The 11691-nt window shown below is 48.5% G+C and overlaps 1 protein-coding gene across 5 annotated transcripts in view; it reads left to right on the top strand.

Annotated features, from left to right (window-relative positions):
* Window positions 1-10822, top strand: part of LOC140408650 (uncharacterized) — a 1063199-nt gene extending 1052377 nt beyond the window's left edge. For 3 of the 5 annotated variants that reach the window (XM_072496138.1, XM_072496139.1, XM_072496137.1), the window contains one exon: window positions 10033-10822. The gene's annotated coding sequence lies outside the window, so the exon portion shown is untranslated. The remainder of the gene's footprint in view (window positions 1-10032) is intronic. The other 2 variants (XR_011940163.1, XR_011940164.1) reach the window with 2 other exon arrangements.
* The last annotated feature ends 869 nt before the right edge of the window (window positions 10823-11691 follow it).

Consider the following 11691-nt stretch of genomic DNA (forward strand, 5'->3'; position numbering starts at 1 on the left):
AATGCCGACCCTCCTTTGAAATAGCCGACCTGTCAATCAAGAGGCTCATAAACTGAAATGAACCATGAAATTGAATGTGAACAATGCAGTTCAAAGCTTCTAGTCTGCTTAAAACGCCCAAAGGCTTGACAAAGTTAAAAGGGAATGAAATTGACTGAAAAAAGCACTTCAAAGGTTTCCAAGACACCAGAGGGAAGACGATCACCTTCATATGACAGACCTTTAAATTTGACATGCTGGGAGAGACATCAAAGAGTTCCAGCACATCAGATCGAAAAATTTGAACTACAACTTGGCATGCTGAAAGATAAGTAATGATTTGCAAAGCCACAGAGGGCAGGCCTGTCACCTGACCCCCATCCTGGGAAAATCCCCAAATTGAGCCCCTCAAGCCCAGCCTGAGCCCCCCTGACCCCCACCTCCCCTGAAGGACACCCTGAAGGCACTTTGGAGGTTGATAGGGCACTCACCCCCTTACCCCCCTCTCAGAATCCACAGCATCTGGTCCACACTTGTCAAGACCAGGAGAGATTGGTGCCCACGGGACTTCTGGCTGGGAGGGCGGGGTGGGAACCAGAGCGTCTGGTCTCAACCCCAATGGATGGAGATCAGCTGTAATCAGCAGGTGACTACCTGATCGGGCTAGGCGCAGTGGACTGGGGTTCGGGAGAAACGCAATGTTTGACGCCAGCAAGAATCCCAAATTTGGCCCTCTCACCGGATACAACAGGCCATCGCAAATTCCGGCTGGGGTTTGTCGTGTTATGTACTCTGGGATAACACAGGCTGCAACTGGATGTAGCTTTAACCAAAAGATACTCCAGAACTTGAAGTTAGTTCAATCTGATTTATTGAACCAGTAGCACAGTTAGCACAGTTCTCTATGAGTTCGACTCTCTGCTAACCTAAGTGTGGTTACTCTGTCTTACTGAACCAGACTAGCTCCTATCCACGTGCTGGAGGTGTGATACTGTAAATACACCCTGACTCACTCTGTAGATGTTCATCAGTGGAAAAAGGCGGAGTGTGAGTGCCTCGTGCCTTTTATAGTGAGATACCACCCCTGAGTGTCCTTCCTGCTCATTGGTCATGTCCTGTTCTCTGTGTTCATTAGCTGCCTGTCTGTATATCATTATCTGCATGTCTGCATATCATGACATCTCCCCTTTTTTAAAATATTTTGTTGGCATATGGGAACGTACTTACATGTGGTGGCATGTGTTAACATATTTACAAGCGGTGGCATATGTGAACGTATTTACATGTGAAGACAGCTGTCTAATGTGAGAAAACAGAACATAGCAAATGTCCATAAGTCCAGTCTCTGTGGCTTCCGTCTGATCCTTGTCGACCGCCAGAGAGGTGGTGGTGGGGACGACGGCACCTTGACAGGCGGGATGGAAGCCTGACTGGTGGCCTCGTAGTTCGAGGTATCAGGAGGTGGCAAAACAATGGACGGAAATGGAGAAGAAAGCGGTTGCGGGCAGGCAACTTTGTGCAGTGCCCATCTGTTTCATCGCACAACAGAACCATCAGCCATACGTACAACATACGAGTGGGGTGCAGCCTGTCGAACAACGACAGCTGGAGCAGATCAGCCACCATCCGGTATCTTGATCCTGACAATGTCTGCCGGGATTAACACGGGAAAATCGGTGGCATGAGCATCATTGCCCTGCTTTTGCTGGTTTCGGAGATGCTGCACCTTCTGCAGCACCGGGAGGTGATCCAGGTGGGCAAGTGTATGGCTGGAAGTGTCGTCCGCAGGACCCTGTTCATCAGGAGTTGAGTCGGCGACATGCCAGTGGACAGTGGGGTCGCCCTGTACGCAAGCATCGCGAGGTGTATGTCAGAAGCAGAATCTGCGGCCTTGCAGATGAGCTGTTTCACAATGTGCACCCCTTTTTCAACCTTCCCATTGGACTGCGGATAGTGTGGGCTGGAAGTGACGGGTTTGAAATGGTATGACTTGGCAAACATAGACCACTTGTGGCTGCTGAAGCACGGGCCTTTATCACTCATGACAGTGAGTGGGATACCATGCCTGGAGAACGTCTCCTTACAGGCCTTGATGACAGTTCGTGATGTGAGGTCTGAGAGCTTCACGGCTTCAGGGTAATTGGAGAAATAGTCAATAATCAACACATAGTCACGACCATTCGCACGAAAGAGGTCGATGCCAACCTTGGACCACAGGGAGATCTCGATTTCATGCTGCTGGAGCGTCTCCTTGCTCTGTGCTGGCTGGAAGCGTTGATAGGTCACACAGTTGAGGACCATGTCCGAGATTTCCTGGCTAATACCGGGCCAGTAGACAGCCTGCCTGGCTCTGCATCTGCACTTCCCGACGCCCAGGTGTCCCTCATGGATTTGGCGGAGCACCAAGCTCTGGAGTCTGAATGGAATGACAATCCAGTCCAGCTTGAGGAGGATACCATAAATCACCGTCGGGTCGTCCTTTACATTGTAAAATTGAGGGAACTGCCCTTTTTGCCAGCCATTGGCGAGGTGGTGCATGACACACTGCAAGAGGGGGTCTTTGGCTGTCTCCTCGCAGATACGAACCACCTTCTCATCAGACAAGGACCTGAACGACATGACGCTCGGGAGGGTGCTAGCACACAGCTGCACCTGTGATTCAATCTGCCGGATGATTTCCAGCGGTTCACGAGGCAAGGTGATGGAGCGGGACAATGCATCAGCAATGATGAGCTCCTTGCCAGGCGTGTACACTAAGTCAAAGTCGTACCTTCTGAGTTTGAGGAGGATGCGCTGCAACCGAGGCGTCATGTCGTTCAGGTCCTTGTGGAAAATGTGGAACAGAGGCCTATGATCCGTCTCGACAGTGAATGTCGGCAGGCCGTAGACATAGTTGTGAAACTTGAGAATGCCAATGAGAAGACCCAGGCATTCCTTCTCTATTTGCGCATACCGTGTTTCGGTGGGCGTCATGGCCCTCGATGCGTAGGTTACCGGTGCCCAGGATGAAGTGTCATCGCGTTGAAGCAACACCGCACCGATGCCATCCTGGCTCGCATCTGGCGAGATCTTCGTCTCCTTGCCTGGGTCGAAAAATGCCAACACGGGTGCCGTGGTGAGCTTGGCTTTCAGCTCCAACCACTCTGCCTGATGTGCTGCCTTCCACTCAAAGGCAGTGGTCTTTTTCACCAGGGTTCGTAGGGCCATGGTGTGTGAGGCCAGGTTTGGGATGAACTTGCCCAGAAAATTGACCATGCCCAGGAAGCGCAACACCGCCTTCTTGTCTTCAGGGGCCTTCATGGCTTCGATGGTCTTGATCTTGTCTGTGTCCGGGTGCACGCACTGCTGAGAGATCTGCTCACCTAGGAACTTGAGTGCCGACATGCCAAAGTAACATTTGGACCTGTTCAGCTTCAGGCCATTGGGATGGACACGGCGGAATACCTGCTGGAGACAGGAAACATGCTCTTCAGGGGTCGTGGACCATATGATGATGTCATCCACGTACACACGAACCCCATCAATGCCCTCCATCATCTGCTCCATGATGCGATGGAAGATCTCCAATGCCGAGACAATGCCGAACGGCATGCGATTATAGCAGTATCTGCCAACGGTGTGTTGAAGGTGCAGAGCCTTCTGCTGGACTCATCCAGCTGGATTTGCCAAAATCCATGTGACGCATCGAACTTGGTGAAAAAAAGTGCGTGTGCCAGCTCACCGGTGAGTTCCTCCCAGTTCGGGATGGGGTAGTGTTCACGCATTATATTCTTATTGAGATCCTTGGGATCAATGCAGATGCGCAGGTCTCCCGAAGGCTTTCTAACACATACCATCGAGCTGACCCAGTCAGTCGGTTCGGCTACCTTGGAAATGATGCCCTGTTGCTGAAGATCCTTGAGCTGTGCCTTCAGGCGCTCTCTCAGTGGAGCAGGGACCTGGCGTAGTGCGTGAACCACTGGCTTGGCATCAGGTCGTAGCAGTCTTGTATCGATATGACAGCGTGCCCATCCCATCGAACACATCCGGATACTGAGCGAGGATGTCGTCAATGCCGGCCTGAAGATCCACATTGGAGGATGTCGTTGTGTAAACCCGCTGCACGAGGTTCAGCTGCTTGCAGGCCTGCGCGCCCAGTAGGGATGCCCTGTCTGGCTTGACAATTTCGAAACGTAACCGTGCATGGGTGCTCCGGTTGGAGACGAGTAGATGGCAGGATCCCAGTGCCGTGGTGGCATTTCCGTTGTAGTCCAGGAGCTGGCAGGCTGCTGGAAGGACCTTGGGGTCTTCTTGATGCATTTGAAATCTGCCTGTGAGAGGAGGTTGGCAGAAGCACCTGTGTCCAGCTTAAACTGGATGGAGCAGTGGTTGACCTGCATCACCGCACGCCATTCGTCCGCAGAATCCACAGCGAGGTTGGATTGAATTTGTGATGAGTTGGATGTGGCATATTCACATTTGGTAATGATGCCCACACAATAGGGGGAGTCCAGGCATTCTTCCTCTGGATCCGTTGTGCTGCCAGGATCAGAATCCTGTAATCGTTGTTGCGCACTCTGAACGCGCCGTCGTTGGAATTGGGAACGCTGGCCCCTGACTGGTGGTGCAGACCTGCACAAGGCTGCATAGTGTCCAGGCTTTCCACAGTTTAAACATCGCCTGCCTCTTGCAGGGCAGTGTTTCTTAAGTGGGCGTTACCGCAGTTCGAGCATGTCATGACGTCGGCGTCCTGACAATCCGCGCGTCGTCACACATGCGCAGTGCAGGTGTCGGCCGCTTCGTTATCCCGTTCGCATCGCGCATGCGTGGGGCCCCGGGAAATGGCCGCTTTCATTAATGCTGAGGCGCTGCATCCGGGCGATGGCCTGCACACTCTCTGCCTCGTGGGAGGCAAGTTTCTCATTTTCAGCCGATTTTTACTGGGCATAGCGATTTTTGGCATAATCATGCACTGTGCATGTTTCAATCGCGACTGGCAGGGTCATATGCTTGATTTTCAGAAGCTGCTCTCCCAGAGGATCAGACTGAACTCCAAACACGATTTGGTCTCTGATGATGGAGTCAGCAATATCACCAAAGTTGCAGGACAGCGCTAGCAGGCGGCGGTTAGTTAAGAAGGAGTTGAAAGATTCATCTTTACCTTGTAGATGCTGTTTGAATATGTAGCACTCGAAGATTTCATTGGTGTCCACTTCACAGTGACTGTCAAACTTGTCCAGGATGGTCTGAAACTTTGTCTTGTCCTGGCCTTCGGTGAAGTGAAAAGAGCTGAAGAGTTTGATGGCTTGATCACCCGCTGTTGAGAGGAGAAGCGCGATCTTCCTTGCATCAGACGCACCCACGAGGTCTGAAGCTTCGATGTACAGCAGAAACTTTTGCTTGAATGTCTGCCAGTTGGCACTGAGATTGCCGGAGGTCCTGAGCTGGTGAGGAGCCTGAATCTTTTCCATGGCGCCGGGATACGTTCGCTGGTCGTCTCGGAACGGACTGAGGTAAACCACCGAGATTAAGCAGTCTCCTGGAGATCAGCTGTAATCAGCAGGCGACTACCTGACGGGCCAGGCGCAGTGGGTCAGGGTTCGGGAGAAACGCAATGTTTGACGCCAGCAAGAATCCCAAATTTGGCCCTCTCACCAGATACAACAGGTCATCGCAAATTCCGGCTGGGGTTTGTCGCGTTATGTACTCTGGGATAACACAGGCTGCAACTGGATGTAGCTTTAACCAAACGATACTCCAACCTTGAAGTTAGTTCAATCTGATTTATTGAACCAGTAGCACAGTTAGCACAGTTCTCTATGAGTTCGACTCTCTGCTAACCTAAGTGTGGTTACTCTGTCTGACTGAACCAGACTAGCTCTTAGCCACGTGCTGGAGGTGTGATACTGTAAATACACCCAGACTCACTCTGTAGATGTTCATCAGTGGAAAGAGACGGAGAGTGAGTGCCTCGTGCCTTTTATAGTGAGATACCACCCCTGAGTGTCCTTCCTGCTCATTGGCCATGTCCTGTTCTGTGTGTTCATTAGCTGCCTGACTGTATATCATTATCTGCATGTCTGCATATCATGACAGGGTTAGCGACCCCAGAGAATCACCCCTGTCTTCAGACATTCTTGAGTTTCTTTATAGCCAATGAAGTACAATCACTGAAGTGTAGTTATTGCTATTATGTCGAAAGCCTGACAGTTGATGTAGGCACAGCAAGCTCCCACAAGCCACGATGTAAGAATGACCAATCAATTTGCTTTTGAATACCAGTTCTAGGTCTGACCTGATCAAGCTGTAGCTTCAATAAGATTTCCAATTTTTATTTTTAGATTTAATTTGCAATTTATGTTAATAAGCACAGTGAATGATTTTGAAATCAGCAACACATCAAATTCTCGGAGAAATGAAAACACAGCTGCATTTTGAGGCAGGTTTCTTTTCTGTAAGTTCTGGTTTGTGGGGTGGTTGCAAAGCAGGCCATCCAAGGTCAATAACTGGGAAAGGTCCATTAGAGAAAAAGGATATTTAGTGTGGGATTGGCCTGGAAGGTCAGTGTTCTAAAGATCCCCCCTGGTGATTGCTCATAAATATACCTGTTGCTGACACAAAAGAAGCAATTGCAATAACATGATTCATTAATGCCATAGGTCCCAGTCCAAGCACTCACATCTGGGGTGACATTAAGGTTAGATGGGAATGCATAGTTTCCAGTGAGCAGGCCACAGCCCCTTGGTGTACTGTTACTTTGTTCAGGAACTAGTTAGTGAAAAAGTACTTTGGTGGTATCTCTTGTACTTGAAAGGCAGACGGACCACTGATCATTTTAACCCACACTAAGCAGAAAATAAACTGTAGCCTATTTCAGCAATAAAGGCAATCAAGTCTGTCCGCTCCCGTAGGATATCCCGACAAATCCTACATCTCTGCACCTCCAAAGTCCATTCTTTCCTCTTTTTGTCTCCTTTCCTTCATTCAGTAACACCAGCGTTACTTTGTAAATAAATACTGGAACCATTCTACACATACGAAACGTTAATATCCACACTTTAATTCACTCACACCATCATGGCCTGTCAAGATATCAGCCAATCTCTCAGAGATGTTATTGCTGGATATTATGATCTCATTCACTGTCTTGACATACAGAACTCCATATTTCAGCACAGGATGTGTATAATTTATTGAAATGTTATGGGTGATGATAACATGTTTATTTTTTTAAATCCTGGGGCACAGTTGTCACGATGTGTCAGGTTTCATTTGATGCCGTTTGTTTTTGCATGCCGCTTTACTTTACATGCATCGTGTTTCCTTTGTTTTTCTCTAGAAGTGGTTAGGATTTTAAATTAAGCCAGGGGTGTTTAAGTGTCTATGACCTTGTGATGGAGCAGTCTCCTTGTTTTGTTTTGTTTTTTAATAAAGGACAGCTTTGTTTAAAAAAAACGTCCTCAGTGATTAGGTGCTGTGTAAACCATGGAACAATTGCTTAATCCACACTGTAAAGTCTTTAAAAAGAGAGGTACTTAATCCAAGGCATCGCAAATAATTCGAAATTGTGGTTTTAATGAAAATGGAAGGTTGGGAAATTCAACCAGACAGATATACCAGAGTTGAGACATGTATGAAATGCACACTTCCCATCGTTCAAGGGTTGGGAACGCAATTTTATTGTTGTTCGCCTGTTGATATTGATGTTTGTTTAAAGTTATTTTGATTAAAATGAACTTGCTTCCCTCCTGATGGCTTTCTTTTAAAAAAAAATGTTTTTTATTGGATTTTTTACAAGTTATAAATCCAGGTATATACATCGCAAACCAAAACACATAGGATCTAGGAAACATAACAGGACTTGGGGGGGGTCTTTCATTTTACAGATCATCTAACTAGGGTGGTGTCCCCAAATGCTTTTTACATTCTTTTGTGCCGCTGCCTCGGCATCGGCCATTGCTCGTTTCACCTTTACGTTTTTCTTTGCGTTCTCTCACTGTGCTGTGGTTGCTGCAACTGTTGTCTTCCCCTATGCCCCGGTTTTTGTTCTGTTATCTCTTCACCCTTCTAGCTTCCCTTTTTTGTTCTCTTTCCCTACCCACTCCCCTCCTTCTTCACTGCTACTCCCCATTCTTTCTTGCTGGGTTTTGCTACATCACCTTACACCCCCCCCCCCCCCCCCCCCCCCCCCACCGGGGTCTTCCCTCGCTTTCCCCTTTCTATCTTGTCCTGGCTATTTCCCGCTGGCTCCTGGAAATTTATTTATTTATGTGTTGGCCACAAACAGGTCCCGGAACAGTCGGGTGACTGGCTCCCATGTTTTGTGGAAGCCATCCTCCGACGCACAGATGCCGAATATGATTCTCTCCATTTGGAGAAATTCCGATAGGTCGGACAGCCAGTCTGCAGCTTTAGGAGGTGCTGCCTTTCTTTTTTTTTAATGTATTTTATTCCAAACTAATTCAAACGGTTACAAAATATAAACAGTCTGAGGAACATACTGCCCAACACACAATTATACAGTTTGTATAAAGATTTTTTCCCATTTTCATCCCCCCTCCCTCCCGCCCTCTCCTCGTCCCCCGCAACAAACAACTCCTCAAACGTGGCCACGAACATTCTCCACCTTGCCTCAAAGTTCTTCGCTGAACCCCTCAATTCGTATTTAATGTTTACTAAACAGAGAAAATCGTAAAAGTCTCCCAGCCAGGCCACCACCCCCGGTGGCATTGCCGACCGCCATTCCAGTCAAATCCTTCACCAGGCCACCAGGCAACATCGACCTTCCTCCCTCCATCAGCTCCGGCTTTTCAGATATCCCAAATATCGCCACCAACCTCCTCTACCACAATCCTCTTTAGTACCGCGAACACCCCCGCCAGGAGCCCTCTAGCTCTCGCAGCCCCAGAACATATGTGCGTGGTTTGCTGGTCCCCGTTCGCACTTCTCATACTCGTCTGCTACCCCCTGAAAGAACCCACTCATTCTTGCCCGAGTCATATGCACCCTATGTACCACCTTGAATTGTATCAGGCTCATCCTCGCACACAAGGAAGTCGTGTTTGCCCTGCTCCCGATGCCTTTCTGACCATTTTACTGGCCCTTTTCTTCAGTTGACTGAGTTGTTTAACTCAGTTGGTTGGGCCGCTGATTTGTGATGCGGATGCGAGGCTAACAGTGTGAGTTCAATTCCCATACCGGCTGAGGCACTGCCTTCTCTTTTTAAAAAAAATTTAGAGTACCCATTTCATTTTTCCAATTAAGGGTCAATTTAGCGTGTTCAATCCACCTACTTTGCACATCTTTGGGTTGTGCGGGCAAAACCCACGCAAATACGGGGAGAATGTGCAAACTCCACACGGACAGTGACCCAGAGCCAGGATCGAACCTGTGACCTCGGCGCCGTGAGACTGCAGTGCTAACCACTGCGCCACCGTGCTGCCCGGCACTGCCTTCTCAACCTTGCCCCTCGCCTAAGGTGTGGTGAGCCTCAGGTTAAATCACCACCAGTCAGCTCTCCCCCTCAAAGGGGAAAGCAGTCTATGGTCGCCTGGGTCTATGGCGACTTTATTTTATTTACTAGCCTTCAAGCCTCCCAGCCAAAAGGGCTGTTCACAGTTCACATTTTGTTCCCGAGGTGGGGGTGCCTTTGGTGGAACTGAAACTGGGGAGGCGACCCTGCGTTGGTGATCTGCAAGACTCAGGGACCCACCAGCCGAGCAACTTTCACTCATTTGACTTGTAAAAATTTGGAGTTAAACATGCAGTTGAGGTGCTCAGCAGTAATGCAAACATAATGTTTTTCCGGATGTTGAAGAGACACTTAACCAAGAGGCTGCACCATTCTTCTGGAGATTTAAGTCTTTGACTATCCCAACAGTAATTTCACTGACCAACGCAATATTTCATTACCAGGCAAGGCATTCCTTTGTGCGGCCAGTTGAAAGCCATATCTGTCTGCTGTTCTCTAAAGCTTCAGATCTGACGGCTCAAATGCACTTTGTGCTAACTGGATTATTTTTGTCATTGTGTTATCACTGATTCTTTTTCCCTTTTTTTCCCCTTAATTCTCAGGAAGCCATGCATCTGATTGAGAGCTGAAGAAGATTATCATCAAATCTAATAATGCCATGCAAATTCGGATCCCACTCTTATTTGGACACAAGAAAACTACTTCATTGCGCTTGAACCCGATTCCTGTGCCCTGCTGAAAAGCTAGGATTAGTTGAATCTCTTTTGATAGATCTTGCCACAAAAATAGAAGATTGACTTTGCACTCAATGAGACTGGTCGAGAATAACAAAGGTCCCTTTCCATGTGCAAAGGAATCATTTAAAAGACTTGGAATTTTTTATGCTCTCTCTTTTATCAGGTAATTAAAGCAAACAATATATCACAAAACTGCAGATTTTTGATTATTTCACAGACAGTACTTCAAGTGTGGAAGGCCAAATGAAAGGTCAATGAGGGGCCAAGCTTGGAAATGTTTTGCATCTTGTTTTGTGGGTAATTGTTACAGTATTTGTGGTGTTGCTTCAGCTCGAAGAAACGTGTGTGTACAGAAGCCTTGTTTCAACAACAGAAATAAAATTGACAGCGGAAATCTTTTCACGATATTTCTTGTTTATTCGAAAGGTGGCAGTTATGATGCTTGATGTACTATATCAAAAGGTGGCAGTTGTGATGCTTGATGTACTATATGGAAAGGTGGCAGTTATGATGCTTGATGTACTATATGCGCTTCCAGTTTTTTGAATGCCTTGAAGTGTTCTACATGATTCTTTTCTGTGTATGGAATGTTTTAAAATGCTTATGTCAAAAACAGATTCAAAATAAAAATATAATTGACTTTGTTAGTAATTAATCTGTACTCGTATTGAATTTGTTTTTGGGTCGATGAAAGCCAAAATCAGCGCTGGATTCCACCAAAATGGGGCTATGTCGCCACGCCGGCGTAAAAACACTGCCGTTGCAATCCCGAGTTTCCTCAAAATAATACCAGCTGATTCACTTACCTTCAGGGGGCTAGTAGGGACCCGGAGTGCTTCACACAGCTTTGGCTTTGGATATGGGCCCCCGCACTTCCGGTTTCGAGTCCACGCATGCGCATGGCGGTGTCCTCCAGCGGCCATGCCGACGCAATGGCGGACTCAGTCCGCGGAGGCATCTGGAAGATGTGGCCCCCCCTGATTGGCCGCGTGCCCGTGGATCCAACCGGCCAGATCGCTCCCTGGCCACCTATAAGGCCCCCCCCGTTTGCCCAGTCCCCCTGCCCCCCACCAGGGCGGCCACGGACTGAGTCCGCAGCTGCCACGCGAGAGTCCCGACCAGCCATAGCAGGATAGTTCCACACTGTTGGGAACTCGGCCGGTTGGGAGCGGAGGATCGCTGGGTGGGCCTCTGGCAATGGCCGCCCAGCTGTGCGGAGTACTATGCACATGCGTCAAATTCTGGGGGCCCGAGAATCACCGGACCGGCACCGGGCCCAATTTCGGCGTGAAATCAGATTCTCTGGCCCCATGCCAAATGCAATTTTGGTGAGGGGCTGCAGAGAATCCAGGCCCAGTTACTTGAAAGATTTTGAACAAAGGCTCACAAATATCCACAGGGGCTGGTTTAGCACAGGGCTAAATCGCTGGCTTTGAAAACAGAACAAGGCAGGCCAGCAGCACGGTTCAATTCCCGTATCAGCCTCCCCGAACAGGCGCTGGAATGTGGCGACTAGGGGCTTTT

Source organism: Scyliorhinus torazame, chromosome 3, assembly GCF_047496885.1.
Source record: "Scyliorhinus torazame isolate Kashiwa2021f chromosome 3, sScyTor2.1, whole genome shotgun sequence".
Taxonomy (NCBI): Eukaryota; Metazoa; Chordata; class Chondrichthyes; order Carcharhiniformes; family Scyliorhinidae; genus Scyliorhinus; species Scyliorhinus torazame.